Source organism: Crinia signifera, chromosome 1, assembly GCF_055691185.1.
Source record: "Crinia signifera chromosome 1, ASM5569118v1, whole genome shotgun sequence".
Classification (NCBI taxonomy): Eukaryota; Metazoa; Chordata; class Amphibia; order Anura; family Myobatrachidae; genus Crinia; species Crinia signifera.
Genome location: NC_139217.1, coordinates 229,753,782 through 229,771,880, shown reverse-complemented (window position 1 = coordinate 229,771,880; position 18,099 = coordinate 229,753,782). Strand labels below are relative to the sequence as shown.

The window sequence follows — 18,099 nt, the reverse complement described above, 5'->3', positions numbered from 1 at the left end:
ACCAACACATGATTTTTTTCAGTAAGCCAATACAGTTAGGAAACTTTTTTATTAGCTTACCTGGTGATAGAAGTAGAAGAGGGCAAACAAGTGCCTGTATCTCACCTACAGCCATACCACATTGGATAGGCCCAATCTCATCCGATCTTGGAAGCTAAGCAGTTTTGGGCCTGGTTAGTACTTGGGTGGGAGACCACATGGGAACACCAGGTGCTGTAGGTTTTTTCACATTACTGGCAAATTGTTTTTATTCTCTAGCTATTTAAATTGGAAACTTTTTCTTTTTATTGCCAGCACAGACATTTGAAAGAGGTCAAACAGACACAATAGCCATCACCTAAAGACTTACCACACTGTTTAGGCCCAATTCCAACTGCTTTTGGCAGCTAAACAGTGTTGAGCCTCTTTAGTAGTTTAATTTAAGACCCCCTGCTAATATCATGTCCTGTAGGTCTTTTTTACATTACCAACACATGATTTTTTTCAGTAAGCCAATACAGTTAGGAAACTTTTTTATTAGCTTACCTGGTGATAGATGTAGAAGAGGGCAAAAAAGTGCCTGTATCTCACCTACAGCCATACCACATTGGATAGGCCCAATCTCGTCTGATCATGGAAGCTAAGCAGTGTTGGGCCTGGTTAGTACTTGGGTGGGAGACCACATGGGAACACCAGGTGCTGTAGGTTTTTTCACATTACTGGCAAATTGTTTTTATTCTCTAGCTATTTAAATTGGAAACTTTTTCTTTTTATTGCCAGCACAGACATTTGGAAGAGGTCAAACAGACACAATAGCCATCACCTAAAGACTTACCACACTGTTTAGGCCCAATTCCAACTGCTTTTGGCAGCTAAACAGTGTTGAGCCTCTTTAGTAGTTTAATTTAAGACCCCCTGCTAATATCATGTCCTGTAGGTCTTTTTACATTACCAACACATGATTTTTTTCAATAAGCCAATACAGTTAGGAAACTTTTTTATTAGCTTACCTGGTGATAGAAGAAGAAGAGGGCAATAAAGTCCCTGTATGTCACTTACAGCCATACCACGTTGGATCGGCCCGATCTTGGAAGCTAAGCAGTGTTGGGCCTGGTTAGTACTTGGGTGGGAGACCACATGAGAACACCAGGTGCTGTAGGTTTTTTCACATTACTGGCAAATTGTTTTTATTCTCTAGCTATTTAAATTTTAAACTTTTTCTTTTTATTGCCAGTACAGACATTTGGAAGAGGTCTAACAGACACAATAGCCATCACCTAAAGACTTACCACACTGTTTAGGCCCAATTCCAACTGCTTTTGGCAGCTAAACAGTGTTGAGCCTCTTTAGTAGTTTAATTTAAGACCCCCCTGCTAATATCATGTCCTGTAGGTCTTTTTACATTACCAACACATGGTTTTTTTCAGTAAGCCAATACAGTTAGGAAACTTTTTTATTAGCTTACCTGGTGATAGATGTAGAAGAGGGCAAAAAAGTGCCTGCATCTCACCTACAGCCATACCACATTGGATAGGCCCAATCTCGTCTGATCTTGGAAGCTAAGCAGTGTTGGGCCTGGTTAGTACTTGGGTGGGAGACCACATGGGAACACCAGGTGCTGTAGGTTTTTTCACATTACTGGCAAATTGTTTTTATTCTCTAGCTATTTAAATTGGAAACTTTTTCTTTTTATTGCCAGCACAGACATTTGGAAGAGGTCAAACAGACACAATAGCCATCACCTAAAGACTTACCACACTGTTTAGGCCCAATTCCAACTGCTTTTGGCAGCTAAACAGTGTTGAGCCTCTTTAGTAGTTTAATTTAAGACCCCATGCTAATATCATGTCCTGTAGGTCTTTTTACATTACCAACACATGATTTTTTTCAATAAGCCAATACAGTTAGGAAACTTTTTTATTAGCTTACCTGGTGATAGAAGAAGAAGAGGGCAATAAAGTCCCTGTATCTCACTTACAGCCATACCACATTGGATAGGCCCAATCTCGTCTGATCTTGGAAGCTAAGCAGTGTTGGGCCTGGTTAGTACTTGGGTGGGAGACCACATGGGAACACCAGGTGCTGTAGGTTTTTTCACATTACTGGCAAATTGTTTTTATTCTCTAGCTAGTTAAATTGGAAACTTTTTTTTTTTATTGCCAGTACAGACATTTGGAAGAGGTCAAACAGACACAATAGCCATCACCTAAAGACTTACCACACTGTTTAGGCCCAATTCCAACTGCTTTTGGCAGCTAAACAGTGTTGAGCCTCTTTAGTAGTTTAATTTAAGACCCCCTGCTAATATCATGTCCTGTAGGTCTTTTTACATTACCAACACATGATTTTTTTCAGTAAGCCAATACAGTTAGGAAACTTTTTTATTAGCTTACCTGGTGATAGAAGTAGAAGAGGGCAAAAAAGTGCCTGTATCTCACGTACAGCCATACCACATTGGATCCGCCCAATCTCATCCGATCTTGGAAGCTAAGCAGTGTTGGGCCTGGTTAGTACTTGGGTGGGAGACCACATGGGAACACCAGGTGCTGTAGGTTTTTTCACATTACTGGCAAATTGTTTTTATTCTCTAGCTATTTAAATTGGAAACTTTTTCTTTTTATTGCCAGCACAGACATTTGGAAGAGGTCAAACAGACACAATAGCCATCACCTAAAGACTTACCACACTGTTTAGGCCCAATTCCAACTGCTTTTGGCAGCTAAACAGTGTTGAGCCTCTTTAGTAGTTTAATTTAAGACCCCCTGCTAATATCATGTCCTGTAGGTCTTTTTACATTACCAACACATGATTTTTTTCAGTAAGCCAATACAGTTAGGAAACTTTTTTATTAGCTTACCTGGTGATAGATGTAGAAGAGGGCAAAAAAGTGCCTCTATCTCACCTACAGCCATACCACATTGGATAGTCCCAATCTCGTCTGATCTTGGAAGCTAAGCAGTGTTGGGCCTGGTTAGTACTTGGGTGGGAGACCACATGGGAACACCAGGTGCTGTAGGTTTTTTCACATTACTGGCATATTGTTTTTATTCTCTAGCTATTTAAATTGGAAACTTTTTCTTTTTATTGCCAGCACAGACATTTGGAAGAGGTCAAACAGACACAATAACCATCACCTAAAGACTTACCACACTGTTTAGGCCCAATTCCAACTGCTTTTGGCAGCTAAACAGTGTTGAGCCTCTTTAGTAGTTTAATTTAAGACCCCCTGCTAATATCATGTCCTGTAGGTCTTTTTACATTACCAACACATGATTTTTTTCAGTAAGCCAATACAGTTAGGAAACTTTTTTATTAGCTTACCTGGTGATAGATGTAGAAGAGGGCAAAAAAGTGCCTGTATCTCACCTACAGCCATACCACATTGGATAGTCCCAATCTCGTCTGATCTTGGAAGCTAAGCAGTGTTGGGCCTGGTTAGTACTTGGGTGGGAGACCACATGGGAACACCAGGTGCTGTAGGTTTTTTCACATTACTGGCAAATTGTTTTTATTCTCTAGCTATTTAAATTGGAAACTTTTTCTTTTTATTACCAGCACAGACATTTGGAAGAGGTCAAACAGACACAATAGCCATCACCTAAAGACTTACCACACTGTTTAGGCCCAATTCCAACTGCTTTTGGCAGCTAAACAGTGTTGAGCCTCTTTAGTAGTTTAATTTAAGACCCCCTGCTAATATCATGTCCTGTAGGTCTTTTTACATTACCAACACATGATTTTTTTCAGTAAGCCAATACAGTTAGGAAACTTTTGTATTAGCTTACCTGGTGATAGAAGTAGAAGAGGGCAAAAAAGTGCCGGTATCTCACCTACAGCCATACCACATTGGATAGGCCCAATCTTGTCTGATCTTTGAAGCTAAGCAGTGTTGGGCCTGGTTAGTACTTGGGTGGGAGACCACATGGGAACACCAGGTGCTGTAGGTTTTTTCACGTTACTGGCAAATTGTTTTTATTCTCTAGCTATTTAAATTGGAAACTTTTTCTTTTTATTGCCAGCACAGACATTTGGAAGAGGTCAAACAGACACAATAGCCATCACCTAAAGACTTACCACACTGTTTAGGCCCAATTCCAACTGCTTTTGGCAGCTAAACAGTGTTGAGCCTCTTTAGTAGTTTAATTTAAGACCCCCTGCTAATATCATGTCCTGTAGGTCTTTTTACATTACCAACACATGATTTTTTTCAGTAAGCCAATACAGTTAGGAAACTTTTTTATTAGCTTACCTGGTGATAGATGTAGAAGAGGGCAAAAAAGTGCTTGTATCTCACCTACAGCCATACCACATTGGATAGGCCCAATCTCGTCTGATCTTGGAAGCTAAGCAGTGTTTGGCCTGGTTAGTACTTGGGTGGGAGACCACATGGGAACACCAGGTGCTGTAGGTTTTTTCACATTACTGGCAAATTGTTTTTATTCTCTAGCTATTTAAATTGGAAACTTTTTCTTTTTATTGCCAGCACAGACATTTGGAAGAGGTCAAACAGACACAATAGCCATCACCTAAAGACTTACCACACTGTTTAGGCCCAATTCCAACTGCTTTTGGCAGCTAAACAGTGTTAAGCCTCTTTAGTAGTTTAATTTAAGACCCCCTGCTAATATCATGTCCTGTAGGTCTTTTTACATTACCAACACATGATTTTTTTCAGTAAGCCAATACAGTTAGGAAACTTTTTTATTAGCTTACATGGTGATAGAAGTAGAAGAGGGCAAAAAAGTGCCTGTATCTCACCTACAGCCATACTACATTGGATAGGCCCAATCTCGCCCGATCTTGGAAGCTAAGCAGTGTTGGGCCTGGTTAGTACTTGGGTGGGAGAACACATGGGAACACCAGGTGCTGTAGGTTTTTTCACATTACTGGCAAATTGTTTTTATTCTCTAGCTATTTAAATTGGAATCTTTTTCTTTTTATTGCCAGCACAGACATTTGGAAGAGGTCAAACAGACACAATAGCCATCACCTAAAGACTTACCACACTGTTTAGGACCAATTCCAACTGCTTTTGGCAGCTAAACAGTGTTGAACCTCTTTTGTAGTTTAATTTAAGACCCCCTGCTAATATCATGTCCTGTAGGTCTTTTTACATTACCAACACATGATTTTTTTCAGTAAGCCAATACAGTTAGGAAACTTTTGTATTAGCTTACCTGGTGATAGAAGTAGAAGAGGGCAAAAAAGTGCCTGTATCTCACCTGCAGCCATACCACATTGGATAGGCCCAATCTCGTCTGTTCTTTGAAGCTAAGCAGTGTTGGGTCTGGTTAGTACTTGGGTGGGAGACCACATGGGAACACCAGGTGCTGTAAATTTTTTCACATTACTGTCAAATTGTTTTTATTCCCTAGCTATTTAAATTGGAAACTTTTTCTTTTTATTGCCAGCACAGACATTTGGAAGAGGTCAAACACACACAATAGCCATCACCTTAAGACTTACCACACTGTTTAGGCCCAATTCCAACTGCTTTTGGCAGCTAAACAGTGTTGAGCCTCTTTAGTAGTTTAATTTAAGACCCCCTGCTAATATCATGTCCTGTAGGTCTTTTTACATTACCAACACATGATTTTTTTCAGTAAGCCAATACAGTTAGGAAACTTTTTTATTAGCTTACCTGGTGATAGATGTAGAAGAGGGCAAAAAAGTGCCTGCATCTCACCTACAGCCATACCACATTGGATAGGCCCAATCTCGTCTGATCTTGGAAGCTAAGCAGTGTTGGGCCTGGTTAGTACTTGGGTGGGAGACCACATGGGAACACCAGGTGCTGTAGGTTTTTTCACATTACTGGCAAATTGTTTTTATTCTCTAGCTATTTAAATTGGAAACTTTTTCTTTTTATTGCCAGCACAGACATTTGGAAGAGGTCAAACAGACACAATAGCCATCACCTAAAGACTTACCACACTGTTTAGGCCCAATTCCAACTGCTTTTGGCAGCTAAACAGTGTTGAGCCTCTTTAGTAGTTTAATTTAAGACCCCCTGCTAATATCATGTCCTGTAGGTCTTTTTACATTACCAACACATGATTTTTTTCAGTAAGCCAATACAGTTAGGAAACTTTTTTATTAGCTTACCTGGTGATAGTAGTAGAAGAGGGCAAAAAAGTGCCTGTATCTCACCTACAGCCATACCACATTGGATAGGCCCAATCTCGTCTGATCTTGGAAGCTAAGCAGTGTTTGGCCGGGTTAGTACTTGGGTGGGAGACCACATGGGAACACCAGGTGCTGTAGGTTTTTTCACATTACTGGCAAATTTTTTTTATTCTCTAGCTATTTAAATTGGAAACTTTTTCTTTTTATTGCCAGCACAGACATTTGGAAGAGGTCAGACAGACACAATAGCCATCACCTAAAGACTTACCACACTGTTTAGGCCCAATTCCAACTGCTTTTGGCAGCTAAACAGTGTTGAGCCTCTTTAGTAGTTTAATTTAAGACCCCCTGCTAATATCATGTCCTGTAGGTCTTTTTACATTACCAACACATGATTTTTTTCAGTAAGCCAATACAGTTAGGAAACTTTTTTATTAGCTTACATGGTGATAGAAGTAGAAGAGGGCAAAAAAGTGCCTGTATCTCACCTACAGCCATACCACATTGGATAGGCCCAATCTCGCCCGATCTTGGAAGCTAAGCAGTGTTGGGCCTGGTTAGTACTTGGGTGGGAGACCACATGGGAACACCAGGTGCTGTAGGTTTTTTCACATTACTGGCAAATTGTTTTTATTCTCTAGCTATTTAAATTGGAAACTTTTTCTTTTTATTGCCAGTACAGACATTTGGAAGAGGTCAAACAGACACAATAGCCATCACCTAAAGACTTACCACATTGTTTAGGCCCAATTCCAACTGCTTTTGGCAGCTAAACAGTGTTGAACCTCTTTTGTAGTTTAATTTAAGACCCCCTGCTAATATCATGTCCTGTAGGTCTTTTTACATTACCAACACATGATTTTTTTCTGTAAGCCAATACAGTTAGGAAACTTTTGTATTAGCTTACCTGGTGATAGAAGTAGAAGAAGGCAAAAAAGTGCCATTATCTCACCTACAGCCATACCACATTGGATAGGCCCAATCTCGTCTGTTCTTTGAAGCTAAGCAGTGTTGGGCCTGGTTAGTACTTGGGTGGGAGACCATTGGAAACACCAGGTGCTGTAGATTTTTTCACATTACTGGCAAATTGTTTTTATTCTCTAGGTATTTAAATTGGAAACTTTTTCTTTTTATTGCCAGCACAGACATTTGGAAGAGGTCAAACAGACACAATAGCCATCACCTAAAGACTTACCACACTGTTTAGGCCCAATTCCAACTGCTTTTGGCAGCTAAACAGTGTTGAGCCTCTTTAGTAGTTTAATTTAAGACCCCCTGCTAATATCATGTCCTGTAGGTCTTTTTACATTACCAACACATGATTTTTTTCAGTAAGCCAATACAGTTAGGAAACTTTTTTATTAGCTTACCTGGTGATAGATGTAGAAGAGGGCAAAAAAGTGCCTGTATCTCACCTACAGCCATACCACATTGGATGGGCCCAATCTCGTCTGATCTTGGAAGCTAAGCAGTGTTGGGCCTGGTTAGTACTTGGGTGGGAGACCACATGGGAACACCAGGTGCTGTAGGTTTTTTCACATTACTGGCAAATTGTTTTTATTCTCTAGCTATTTAAATTGGAAACTTTTTCTTTTTATTGCCAGCACAGACATTTGGAAGAGGTCAAACAGACACAATAGCCATCACCTAAAGACTTACCACACTGTTTAGGCCCAATTCCAACTGCTTTTGGCAGCTAAACAGTGTTGAGCCTCTTTAGTAGTTTAATTTAAGACCCCCTGCTAATATCATGTCCTGTAGGTCTTTTTACATTACCAACACATGATTTTTTTCAGTAAGCCAATACAGTTAGGAAACTTTTGTATTAGCTTACCTGGTGATAGAAGTAGAAGAGGGCAAAAAAGTGCCTGTATCTCACCTCCATGCCATACCACATTGGATAGGCCCAATCTCGTCTGTTCTTTGAAGCTAAGCAGTGTTGGGCCTGGTTAGTACTTGGGTGGGAGACCACATGGGAACACCAGGTGCTGTAGATTTTTTCACATTACTGGCAAATTGTTTTTATTCTCTAGCTATTTAAATTGGAAACTTTTTCTTTTTATTGCCAGCACAGACATTTGGAAGAGGTCAAACACACACAATAGCCATCACCTAAAGACTTACCACACTGTTTAGGCCCAATTCCAACTGCTTTTGGCAGCTAAACAGTGTTGAGCCTCTTTAGTAGTTTAATTTAAGACCCCCTGCTAATATCATGTCCTGTAGGTCTTTTTACATTACCAACACATGATTTTTTTCAGTAAGCCAATACAGTTAGGAAACTTTTTTATTAGCTTACCTGGTTATAGATGTAGAAGAGGGCAAAAAAGTGCCTGCATCTCACCTACAGCCATACCACATTGGATAGGCCCAATCTCGTCTGATCTTGGAAGCTAAGCAGTGTTGGGCCTGGTTAGTACTTGGGTGGGAGACCACATGGGAACACCAGGTGCTGTAGGTTTTTTCACATTACTGGCAAATTGTTTTTATTCTCTAGCTATTTAAATTGGAAACTTTTTATTTTTATTGCCAGCACAGACATTTGGAAGAGGTCAAACAGACACAATAGCCATCACCTAAAGACTTACCACACTGTTTAGGCCCAATTCCAACTGCTTTTGGCAGCAAAACAGTGTTGAGCCTCTTTTGTAGTTTAATTTAAGACCCCCTGCTAATATCATGTCCTGTAGGTCTTTTTACATTACCAACACATGATTTTTTTCAGTAAGCCAATACAGTTAGGAAACTTTTGTATTAGCTTACCTGGTGATAGAAGTAGAAGAGGGCAAAAAAGTGCCGGTATCTCACCTACAGCCATACCACATTGGATAGGCCCAATCTTGTCTGATCTTTGAAGCTAAGCAGTGTTGGGCCTGGTTAGTACTTGGGTGGGAGACCACATGGGAACACCAGGTGCTGTAGGTTTTTTCACATTACTGGCAAATTGTTTTTATTCTCTAGCTATTTAAATTGGAAACTTTTTCTTTTTATTGCCAGCACAGACATTTGGAAGAGGTCAAACAGACACAATAGCCATCACCTAAAGACTTACCACACTGTTTAGGCCCAATTCCAACTGCTTTTGGCAGCTAAACAGTGTTGAGCCTCTTTAGTAGTTTAATTTGAGACCCCCTGCTAATATCATGTCCTGTAGGTCTTTTTACATTACCAACTCATGATTTTTTTCAGTAAGCCAATACAGTTAGGAAACTTTTTTATTAGCTTACCTGGTGATAGAAGTAGAAGAGGGCAAAAAAGTGCCTGTATCTCACTTACAGCCATACCACATTGGATCGGTCCAATCTCGTCCGAACTTGGAAGCTAAGCAGTGTTCGGCCTGGTTAGTACTTGGGTGGGAGACCGCATGCGAACACCAGGTGCTGTAGGTTTTTTCACATTACTGGCAAATTGTTTTTATTCTCTAGCTATTTAAATTGGAAACTTTTTCTTTTTATTGCCAGCACAGACATTTGGAAGAGGTCAAACAGACACAATAGCCATCACCTAAAGACTTACCACACTGTTTAGGCCCAATTCCAACTGCTTTTGGCAGCTAAACAGTGTTGAGCCTCTTTAGTAGTTTAATTTAAGACCCCCTGCTAATATCATGTCCTGTAGGTCTTTTTACATTACCAACACATGATTTTTTTCAGTAAGCCAATACAGTTAGGAAACTTTTTTATTAGCTTACCTGGTGATAGTAGTAGAAGAGGGCAAAAAAGTGCCTGTATCTCACCTACAGCCATACCACATTGGATAGGCCCAATCTCGTCTGATCTTGGAAGCTAAGCAGTGTTTGGCCGGGTTAGTACTTGGGTGGGAGACCACATGGGAACACCAGGTGCTGTAGGTTTTTTCACATTACTGGCAAATTTTTTTTATTCTCTAGCTATTTAAATTGGAAACTTTTTCTTTTTATTGCCAGCACAGACATTTGGAAGAGGTCAAACAGACACAATAGCCATCACCTAAAGACTTACCACACTGTTTAGGCCCAATTCCAACTGCTTTTGGCAGCTAAACAGTGTTGAGCCTCTTTAGTAGTTTAATTTAAGACCCCCTGCTAATATCATGTCCTGTAGGTCTTTTTACATTACCAACACATGATTTTTTTCAGTAAGCCAATACAGTTAGGAAACTTTTTTATTAGCTTACCTGGTGATAGTAGTAGAAGAGGGCAAAAAAGTGCCTGTATCTCACCTACAGCCATACCACATTGGATAGGCCCAATCTCGTCTGATCTTGGAAGCTAAGCAGTGTTTGGCCGGGTTAGTACTTGGGTGGGAGACCACATGGGAACACCAGGTGCTGTAGGTTTTTTCACATTACTGGCAAATTTTTTTTATTCTCTAGCTATTTAAATTGGAAACTTTTTCTTTTTATTGCCAGCACAGACATTTGGAAGAGGTCAGACAGACACAATAGCCATCACCTAAAGACTTACCACACTGTTTAGGCCCAATTCCAACTGCTTTTGGCAGCTAAACAGTGTTGAGCCTCTTTAGTAGTTTAATTTAAGACCCCCTGCTAATATCATGTCCTGTAGGTCTTTTTACATTACCAACACATGATTTTTTTCAGTAAGCCAATACAGTTAGGAAACTTTTTTATTAGCTTACATGGTGATAGAAGTAGAAGAGGGCAAAAAAGTGCCTGTATCTCACCTACAGCCATACCACATTGGATAGGCCCAATCTCGCCCGATCTTGGAAGCTAAGCAGTGTTGGGCCTGGTTAGTACTTGGGTGGGAGACCACATGGGAACACCAGGTGCTGTAGGTTTTTTCACATTACTGGCAAATTGTTTTTATTCTCTAGCTATTTAAATTGGAAACTTTTTCTTTTTATTGCCAGTACAGACATTTGGAAGAGGTCAAACAGACACAATAGCCATCACCTAAAGACTTACCACATTGTTTAGGCCCAATTCCAACTGCTTTTGGCAGCTAAACAGTGTTGAACCTCTTTTGTAGTTTAATTTAAGACCCCCTGCTAATATCATGTCCTGTAGGTCTTTTTACATTACCAACACATGATTTTTTTCTGTAAGCCAATACAGTTAGGAAACTTTTGTATTAGCTTACCTGGTGATAGAAGTAGAAGAAGGCAAAAAAGTGCCATTATCTCACCTACAGCCATACCACATTGGATAGGCCCAATCTCGTCTGTTCTTTGAAGCTAAGCAGTGTTGGGCCTGGTTAGTACTTGGGTGGGAGACCATTGGAAACACCAGGTGCTGTAGATTTTTTCACATTACTGGCAAATTGTTTTTATTCTCTAGGTATTTAAATTGGAAACTTTTTCTTTTTATTGCCAGCACAGACATTTGGAAGAGGTCAAACAGACACAATAGCCATCACCTAAAGACTTACCACACTGTTTAGGCCCAATTCCAACTGCTTTTGGCAGCTAAACAGTGTTGAGCCTCTTTAGTAGTTTAATTTAAGACCCCCTGCTAATATCATGTCCTGTAGGTCTTTTTACATTACCAACACATGATTTTTTTCAGTAAGCCAATACAGTTAGGAAACTTTTTTATTAGCTTACCTGGTGATAGATGTAGAAGAGGGCAAAAAAGTGCCTGTATCTCACCTACAGCCATACCACATTGGATGGGCCCAATCTCATCTGATCTTGGAAGCTAAGCAGTGTTGGGCCTGGTTAGTACTTGGGTGGGAGACCACATGGGAACACCAGGTGCTGTAGGTTTTTTCACATTACTGGCAAATTGTTTTTATTCTCTAGCTATTTAAATTGGAAACTTTTTCTTTTTATTGCCAGCACAGACATTTGGAAGAGGTCAAACAGACACAATAGCCATCACCTAAAGACTTACCACACTGTTTAGGCCCAATTCCAACTGCTTTTGGCAGCTAAACAGTGTTGAGCCTCTTTAGTAGTTTAATTTAAGACCCCCTGCTAATATCATGTCCTGTAGGTCTTTTTACATTACCAACACATGATTTTTTTCAGTAAGCCAATACAGTTAGGAAACTTTTGTATTAGCTTACCTGGTGATAGAAGTAGAAGAGGGCAAAAAAGTGCCTGTATCTCACCTCCATGCCATACCACATTGGATAGGCCCAATCTCGTCTGTTCTTTGAAGCTAAGCAGTGTTGGGCCTGGTTAGTACTTGGGTGGGAGACCACATGGGAACACCAGGTGCTGTAGATTTTTTCACATTACTGGCAAATTGTTTTTATTCTCTAGCTATTTAAATTGGAAACTTTTTCTTTTTATTGCCAGCACAGACATTTGGAAGAGGTCAAACACACACAATAGCCATCACCTAAAGACTTACCACACTGTTTAGGCCCAATTCCAACTGCTTTTGGCAGCTAAACAGTGTTGAGCCTCTTTAGTAGTTTAATTTAAGACCCCCTGCTAATATCATGTCCTGTAGGTCTTTTTACATTACCAACACATGATTTTTTTCAGTAAGCCAATACAGTTAGGAAACTTTTTTATTAGCTTACCTGGTTATAGATGTAGAAGAGGGCAAAAAAGTGCCTGCATCTCACCTACAGCCATACCACATTGGATAGGCCCAATCTCGTCTGATCTTGGAAGCTAAGCAGTGTTGGGCCTGGTTAGTACTTGGGTGGGAGACCACATGGGAACACCAGGTGCTGTAGGTTTTTTCACATTACTGGCAAATTGTTTTTATTCTCTAGCTATTTAAATTGGAAACTTTTTATTTTTATTGCCAGCACAGACATTTGGAAGAGGTCAAACAGACACAATAGCCATCACCTAAAGACTTACCACACTGTTTAGGCCCAATTCCAACTGCTTTTGGCAGCAAAACAGTGTTGAGCCTCTTTTGTAGTTTAATTTAAGACCCCCTGCTAATATCATGTCCTGTAGGTCTTTTTACATTACCAACACATGATTTTTTTCAGTAAGCCAATACAGTTAGGAAACTTTTGTATTAGCTTACCTGGTGATAGAAGTAGAAGAGGGCAAAAAAGTGCCGGTATCTCACCTACAGCCATACCACATTGGATAGGCCCAATCTTGTCTGATCTTTGAAGCTAAGCAGTGTTGGGCCTGGTTAGTACTTGGGTGGGAGACCACATGGGAACACCAGGTGCTGTAGGTTTTTTCACATTACTGGCAAATTGTTTTTATTCTCTAGCTATTTAAATTGGAAACTTTTTCTTTTTATTGCCAGCACAGACATTTGGAAGAGGTCAAACAGACACAATAGCCATCACCTAAAGACTTACCACACTGTTTAGGCCCAATTCCAACTGCTTTTGGCAGCTAAACAGTGTTGAGCCTCTTTAGTAGTTTAATTTGAGACCCCCTGCTAATATCATGTCCTGTAGGTCTTTTTACATTACCAACACATGATTTTTTTCAGTAAGCCAATACAGTTAGGAAACTTTTTTATTAGCTTACCTGGTGATAGAAGTAGAAGAGGGCAAAAAAGTGCCTGTATCTCACTTACAGCCATACCACATTGGATCGGTCCAATCTCGTCCGAACTTGGAAGCTAAGCAGTGTTCGGCCTGGTTAGTACTTGGGTGGGAGACCGCATGCGAACACCAGGTGCTGTAGGTTTTTTCACATTACTGGCAAATTGTTTTTATTCTCTAGCTATTTAAATTGGAAACTTTTTCTTTTTATTGCCAGCACAGACATTTGGAAGAGGTCAAACAGACACAATAGCCATCACCTAAAGACTTACCACACTGTTTAGGCCCAATTCCAACTGCTTTTGGCAGCTAAACAGTGTTGAGCCTCTTTAGTAGTTTAATTTAAGACCCCCTGCTAATATCATGTCCTGTAGGTCTTTTTACATTACCAACACATGATTTTTTTCAGTAAGCCAATACAGTTAGGAAACTTTTTTATTAGCTTACCTGGTGATAGTAGTAGAAGAGGGCAAAAAAGTGCCTGTATCTCACCTACAGCCATACCACATTGGATAGGCCCAATCTCGTCTGATCTTGGAAGCTAAGCAGTGTTTGGCCGGGTTAGTACTTGGGTGGGAGACCACATGGGAACACCAGGTGCTGTAGGTTTTTTCACATTACTGGCAAATTTTTTTTATTCTCTAGCTATTTAAATTGGAAACTTTTTCTTTTTATTGCCAGCACAGACATTTGGAAGAGGTCAGACAGACACAATAGCCATCACCTAAAGACTTACCACACTGTTTAGGCCCAATTCCAACTGCTTTTGGCAGCTAAACAGTGTTGAGCCTCTTTAGTAGTTTAATTTAAGACCCCCTGCTAATATCATGTCCTGTAGGTCTTTTTACATTACCAACACATGATTTTTTTCAGTAAGCCAATACAGTTAGGAAACTTTTTTATTAGCTTACATGGTGATAGAAGTAGAAGAGGGCAAAAAAGTGCCTGTATCTCACCTACAGCCATACCACATTGGATAGGCCCAATCTCGCCCGATCTTGGAAGCTAAGCAGTGTTGGGCCTGGTTAGTACTTGGGTGGGAGACCACATGGGAACACCAGGTGCTGTAGGTTTTTTCACATTACTGGCAAATTGTTTTTATTCTCTAGCTATTTAAATTGGAAACTTTTTCTTTTTATTGCCAGTACAGACATTTGGAAGAGGTCAAACAGACACAATAGCCATCACCTAAAGACTTACCACACTGTTTAGGACCAATTCCAACTACTTTTGCCAGCTAAACAGTGTTGAGCCTCTTTAGTAGTTTAATTTAAGACCCCCTGCTAATATCATGTCCTGTAGGTCTTTTTACATTACCAACACATGATTTTTTTCAGTAAGCCAATACAGTTAGGAAACTTTTTTATTAGCTTACCTGGTGATAGATGTAGAAGAGGGCAAAAAAGTGCCATTATCTCACTTACAGCCATACCACATTGGATAAGCCCAATGTTGTCTGATCTTGGAAGCTAAGCAGTGTTGGGTCTGGTTAGTTCTTGGGTGGGAGACCACATGGGAACACCAGGTGCTGTAGGTTTTTTCACATTACTGGCAAATTGTTTTTATTCTCTAGCTATTTAAATTGGAAACTTTTTCTTTTTATTGCCAGCACAGACATTTGGAAGAGGTCAAACAGACACAATAGCCATCACCTAAAGACTTAACACATTGTTTAGGCCCAATTCCAACTGCTTTTGGCAGCTAAACAGTGTTGAACCTCTTTTGTAGTTTAATTTAAGACCCCCTGCTAATATCATGTCCTGTAGGTCTTTTTACATTACCAACACATGATTTTTTTCAGTAAGCCAATACAGTTAGGAAACTTTTGTATTAGCTTACCTGGTGATAGAAGTAGAAGAGGGCAAAAAAGTGCCTGTATCTCACCTGCAGCCATACCACATTGGATAGGCCCAATCTCGTCTGTTCTTTGAAGCTAAGCAGTGTTGGGCCTGGTTAGTACTTGGGTGGGAGACCACATGGGAACACCAGGTGCTGTAGATTTTTTCACATTACTGGCAAATTGTTTTTATTCTCTAGCTATTTAAATTGGAAACTTTTTCTTTTTATTGCCAGCACAGACATTTGGAAGAGGTCAAACACACACAATAGCCATCACCTAAAGACTTACCACACTGTTTAGGCCCAATTCCAACTGCTTTTGGCAGCTAAACAGTGTTGAGCCTCTTTAGTAGTTTAATTTAAGACCCCCTGCTAATATCATGTCCTGTAGGTCTTTTTACATTACCAACACATGATTTTTTTCAGTAAGCCAATACAGTTAGGAAACTTTTTTATTAGCTTACCTGGTTATAGATGTAGAAGAGGGCAAAAAAGTGCCTGCGTGTCACCTACAGCCATATCACATTGGATAGGCCCAATCTCGTCTGATCTTGGAAGCTAAGCAGTGTTGGGCCTGGTTAGTACTTGGGTGGGAGACCACATGGGAACACCAGGTGCTGTAGGTTTTTTCACATTACTGGCAAATTGTTTTTATTCTCTAGCTATTTAAATTGGAAACTTTTTATTTTTATTGCCAGCACAGACATTTGGAAGAGGTCAAACAGACACAATAGCCATCACCTAAAGACTTACCACACTGTTTAGGCCCAATTCCAACTGCTTTTGGCAGCTAAACAGTGTTGAGCCTCTTTTGTAGTTTAATTTAAGACCCCCTGCTAATATCATGTCCTGTAGGTCTTTTTACATTACCAACACATGATTTTTTTCAGTAAGCCAATACAGTTAGGAAACTTTTTTATTAGCTTACCTGGTGATAGATGTAGAAGAGGGCAAAAAAGTGCCATTAACTCACCTACAGCCATACCACATTGGATAGGCCCAATCTCATCTGATCTTGGAAGCTAAGCAGTGTTGGGTCTGGTTAGTACTTGGGTGGGAGACCACATGGGAACACCAGGTGCTGTAGGTTTTTTCACATTACTGGCAAATTGTTTTTATTCTCTAGCTATTTAAATTGGAAACTTTTTCTTTTTATTGCCAGCACAGACATTTGGAAAAGGTCAAACAGACACAATAGCCATCACCTAAAGACTTACCACATTGTTTAGGCCCAATTCCAACTGCTTTTGGCAGCTAAACAGTGTTGAACCTCTTTTGTAGTTTAATTTAAGACCCCCTGCTAATATCATGTCCTGTAGGTCTTTTTACATTACCAACACATGATTTTTTTCAGTAAGCCAATACAGTTAGGAAACTTTTGTATTAGCTTACCTGGTGATAGAAGTAGAAGAAGGCAAAAAAGTGCCTGTATCTCACCTACAGCCATACCACATTGGATAGGCCCAATCTCGTCTGTTCTTTGAAGCTAAGCAGTGTTGGGCCTGGTTAGTACTTGGGTGGGAGACCATTGGAAACACCAGGTGCTGTAGATTTTTTCACATTACTGGCAAATTGTTTTTATTCTCTAGGTATTTAAATTGGAAACTTTTTCTTTTTATTGCCAGCACAGACATTTGGAAGAGGTCAAACAGACACAATAGCCATCACCTAAAGACTTACCACACTGTTTAGGCCCAATTCCAACTGCTTTTGGCAGCTAAACAGTGTTGAGCCTCTTTAGTAGTTTAATTTAAGACCCCCTGCTAATATCATGTCCTGTAGGTCTTTTTACATTACCAACACATGATTTTTTTCAGTAAGCCAATACAGTTAGGAAACTTTTTTATTAGCTTACCTGGTGATAGATGTAGAAGAGGGCAAAAAAGTGCCTGTATCTCACCTACAGCCATACCACATTGGATGGGCCCAATCTCGTCTGATCTTGGAAGCTAAGCAGTGTTGGGCCTGGTTAGTACTTGGGTGGGAGACCACATGGGAACACCAGGTGCTGTAGGTTTTTTCACATTACTGGCAAATTGTTTTTATTCTCTAGCTATTTAAATTGGAAACTTTTTCTTTTTATTGCCAGCACAGACATTTGGAAGAGGTCAAACAGACACAATAGCCATCACCTAAAGACTTACCACACTGTTTAGGCCCAATTCCAACTGCTTTTGGCAGCTAAACAGTGTTGAGCCTCTTTAGTAGTTTAATTTAAGACCCCCTGCTAATATCATGTCCTGTAGGTCTTTTTACATTACCAACACATGATTTTTTTCAGTAAGCCAATACAGTTAGGAAACTTTTGTATTAGCTTACCTGGTGATAGAAGTAGAAGAGGGCAAAAAAGTGCCTGTATCTCACCTGCATGCCATACCACATTGGATAGGCCCAATCTCGTCTGTTCTTTGAAGCTAAGCAGTGTTGGGCCTGGTTAGTACTTGGGTGGGAGACCACATGGGAACACCAGGTGCTGTAGATTTTTTCACATTACTGGCAAATTGTTTTTATTCTCTAGCTATTTAAATTGGAAACTTTTTCTTTTTATTGCCAGCACAGACATTTGGAAGAGGTCAAACACACACAATAGCCATCACCTAAAGACTTACCACACTGTTTAGGCCCAATTCCAACTGCTTTTGGCAGCTAAACAGTGTTGAGCCTCTTTAGTAGTTTAATTTAAGACCCCCTGCTAATATCATGTCCTGTAGGTCTTTTTACATTACCAACACATG

At 40.0% G+C, this 18,099-nt stretch overlaps 23 non-coding genes and 16 pseudogenes across 23 annotated transcripts; all 39 read left to right on the top strand.

Annotated features, from left to right (window-relative positions):
- Positions 1–103: 103 nt before the first annotated feature.
- Positions 104–222, top strand: LOC146042940 (5S ribosomal RNA). The gene has a single exon (XR_014464067.1). It is a non-coding gene; the product is annotated as a 5S ribosomal RNA (ribosomal RNA).
- A 346-nt stretch (positions 223–568) lies between these two features.
- LOC146033340 (5S ribosomal RNA) lies at positions 569–687 on the top strand. The gene has a single exon (XR_014458755.1). It is a non-coding gene; the product is annotated as a 5S ribosomal RNA (ribosomal RNA).
- Positions 688–1,032: 345 nt separating this feature from the next.
- On the top strand, positions 1,033–1,141 carry LOC146038761 (5S ribosomal RNA; annotated as a pseudogene).
- A 346-nt stretch (positions 1,142–1,487) lies between these two features.
- LOC146033738 (5S ribosomal RNA) lies at positions 1,488–1,606 on the top strand. Its single transcript, XR_014459152.1, has one exon. It is a non-coding gene; the product is annotated as a 5S ribosomal RNA (ribosomal RNA).
- A 345-nt stretch (positions 1,607–1,951) lies between these two features.
- Positions 1,952–2,070, top strand: LOC146041505 (5S ribosomal RNA). The gene has a single exon (XR_014463495.1). It is a non-coding gene; the product is annotated as a 5S ribosomal RNA (ribosomal RNA).
- A 345-nt stretch (positions 2,071–2,415) lies between these two features.
- LOC146033550 (5S ribosomal RNA) lies at positions 2,416–2,534 on the top strand. The gene has a single exon (XR_014458964.1). It is a non-coding gene; the product is annotated as a 5S ribosomal RNA (ribosomal RNA).
- Positions 2,535–2,879: 345 nt separating this feature from the next.
- On the top strand, positions 2,880–2,998 carry LOC146040881 (5S ribosomal RNA). Its single transcript, XR_014463459.1, has one exon. It is a non-coding gene; the product is annotated as a 5S ribosomal RNA (ribosomal RNA).
- A 345-nt stretch (positions 2,999–3,343) lies between these two features.
- LOC146040760 (5S ribosomal RNA) lies at positions 3,344–3,462 on the top strand. Its single transcript, XR_014463458.1, has one exon. It is a non-coding gene; the product is annotated as a 5S ribosomal RNA (ribosomal RNA).
- Positions 3,463–3,807: 345 nt separating this feature from the next.
- On the top strand, positions 3,808–3,926 carry LOC146035359 (5S ribosomal RNA; annotated as a pseudogene).
- A 345-nt stretch (positions 3,927–4,271) lies between these two features.
- LOC146048115 (5S ribosomal RNA) lies at positions 4,272–4,390 on the top strand. The gene has a single exon (XR_014466090.1). It is a non-coding gene; the product is annotated as a 5S ribosomal RNA (ribosomal RNA).
- A 345-nt stretch (positions 4,391–4,735) lies between these two features.
- LOC146036206 (5S ribosomal RNA) lies at positions 4,736–4,854 on the top strand (annotated as a pseudogene).
- A 345-nt stretch (positions 4,855–5,199) lies between these two features.
- On the top strand, positions 5,200–5,318 carry LOC146037989 (5S ribosomal RNA; annotated as a pseudogene).
- Positions 5,319–5,663: 345 nt separating this feature from the next.
- LOC146033616 (5S ribosomal RNA) lies at positions 5,664–5,782 on the top strand. Its single transcript, XR_014459031.1, has one exon. It is a non-coding gene; the product is annotated as a 5S ribosomal RNA (ribosomal RNA).
- A 345-nt stretch (positions 5,783–6,127) lies between these two features.
- On the top strand, positions 6,128–6,246 carry LOC146048049 (5S ribosomal RNA). The gene has a single exon (XR_014466084.1). It is a non-coding gene; the product is annotated as a 5S ribosomal RNA (ribosomal RNA).
- Positions 6,247–6,591: 345 nt separating this feature from the next.
- Positions 6,592–6,710, top strand: LOC146045818 (5S ribosomal RNA). Its single transcript, XR_014465621.1, has one exon. It is a non-coding gene; the product is annotated as a 5S ribosomal RNA (ribosomal RNA).
- Positions 6,711–7,055: 345 nt separating this feature from the next.
- LOC146038540 (5S ribosomal RNA) lies at positions 7,056–7,173 on the top strand (annotated as a pseudogene).
- A 345-nt stretch (positions 7,174–7,518) lies between these two features.
- LOC146042649 (5S ribosomal RNA) lies at positions 7,519–7,637 on the top strand. Its single transcript, XR_014463961.1, has one exon. It is a non-coding gene; the product is annotated as a 5S ribosomal RNA (ribosomal RNA).
- Positions 7,638–7,982: 345 nt separating this feature from the next.
- Positions 7,983–8,102, top strand: LOC146039236 (5S ribosomal RNA; annotated as a pseudogene).
- A 345-nt stretch (positions 8,103–8,447) lies between these two features.
- LOC146033484 (5S ribosomal RNA) lies at positions 8,448–8,566 on the top strand. The gene has a single exon (XR_014458898.1). It is a non-coding gene; the product is annotated as a 5S ribosomal RNA (ribosomal RNA).
- Positions 8,567–8,911: 345 nt separating this feature from the next.
- On the top strand, positions 8,912–9,030 carry LOC146035353 (5S ribosomal RNA; annotated as a pseudogene).
- Positions 9,031–9,375: 345 nt separating this feature from the next.
- On the top strand, positions 9,376–9,494 carry LOC146036796 (5S ribosomal RNA; annotated as a pseudogene).
- A 345-nt stretch (positions 9,495–9,839) lies between these two features.
- LOC146048038 (5S ribosomal RNA) lies at positions 9,840–9,958 on the top strand. The gene has a single exon (XR_014466083.1). It is a non-coding gene; the product is annotated as a 5S ribosomal RNA (ribosomal RNA).
- Positions 9,959–10,303: 345 nt separating this feature from the next.
- Positions 10,304–10,422, top strand: LOC146048027 (5S ribosomal RNA). The gene has a single exon (XR_014466082.1). It is a non-coding gene; the product is annotated as a 5S ribosomal RNA (ribosomal RNA).
- A 345-nt stretch (positions 10,423–10,767) lies between these two features.
- On the top strand, positions 10,768–10,886 carry LOC146045816 (5S ribosomal RNA). Its single transcript, XR_014465619.1, has one exon. It is a non-coding gene; the product is annotated as a 5S ribosomal RNA (ribosomal RNA).
- Positions 10,887–11,231: 345 nt separating this feature from the next.
- LOC146038529 (5S ribosomal RNA) lies at positions 11,232–11,349 on the top strand (annotated as a pseudogene).
- A 345-nt stretch (positions 11,350–11,694) lies between these two features.
- On the top strand, positions 11,695–11,813 carry LOC146045848 (5S ribosomal RNA). The gene has a single exon (XR_014465631.1). It is a non-coding gene; the product is annotated as a 5S ribosomal RNA (ribosomal RNA).
- Positions 11,814–12,158: 345 nt separating this feature from the next.
- Positions 12,159–12,278, top strand: LOC146039225 (5S ribosomal RNA; annotated as a pseudogene).
- Positions 12,279–12,623: 345 nt separating this feature from the next.
- Positions 12,624–12,742, top strand: LOC146033362 (5S ribosomal RNA). The gene has a single exon (XR_014458777.1). It is a non-coding gene; the product is annotated as a 5S ribosomal RNA (ribosomal RNA).
- A 345-nt stretch (positions 12,743–13,087) lies between these two features.
- On the top strand, positions 13,088–13,206 carry LOC146035351 (5S ribosomal RNA; annotated as a pseudogene).
- A 345-nt stretch (positions 13,207–13,551) lies between these two features.
- LOC146036789 (5S ribosomal RNA) lies at positions 13,552–13,670 on the top strand (annotated as a pseudogene).
- Positions 13,671–14,015: 345 nt separating this feature from the next.
- Positions 14,016–14,134, top strand: LOC146048016 (5S ribosomal RNA). Its single transcript, XR_014466081.1, has one exon. It is a non-coding gene; the product is annotated as a 5S ribosomal RNA (ribosomal RNA).
- Positions 14,135–14,479: 345 nt separating this feature from the next.
- On the top strand, positions 14,480–14,598 carry LOC146045811 (5S ribosomal RNA). The gene has a single exon (XR_014465618.1). It is a non-coding gene; the product is annotated as a 5S ribosomal RNA (ribosomal RNA).
- A 345-nt stretch (positions 14,599–14,943) lies between these two features.
- LOC146037956 (5S ribosomal RNA) lies at positions 14,944–15,062 on the top strand (annotated as a pseudogene).
- Positions 15,063–15,407: 345 nt separating this feature from the next.
- LOC146036658 (5S ribosomal RNA) lies at positions 15,408–15,526 on the top strand (annotated as a pseudogene).
- Positions 15,527–15,871: 345 nt separating this feature from the next.
- LOC146045793 (5S ribosomal RNA) lies at positions 15,872–15,990 on the top strand. The gene has a single exon (XR_014465612.1). It is a non-coding gene; the product is annotated as a 5S ribosomal RNA (ribosomal RNA).
- Positions 15,991–16,335: 345 nt separating this feature from the next.
- On the top strand, positions 16,336–16,454 carry LOC146041833 (5S ribosomal RNA). The gene has a single exon (XR_014463616.1). It is a non-coding gene; the product is annotated as a 5S ribosomal RNA (ribosomal RNA).
- A 345-nt stretch (positions 16,455–16,799) lies between these two features.
- On the top strand, positions 16,800–16,917 carry LOC146038518 (5S ribosomal RNA; annotated as a pseudogene).
- A 345-nt stretch (positions 16,918–17,262) lies between these two features.
- Positions 17,263–17,381, top strand: LOC146042059 (5S ribosomal RNA). Its single transcript, XR_014463726.1, has one exon. It is a non-coding gene; the product is annotated as a 5S ribosomal RNA (ribosomal RNA).
- Positions 17,382–17,726: 345 nt separating this feature from the next.
- LOC146038364 (5S ribosomal RNA) lies at positions 17,727–17,846 on the top strand (annotated as a pseudogene).
- Positions 17,847–18,099: the final 253 nt, after the last annotated feature.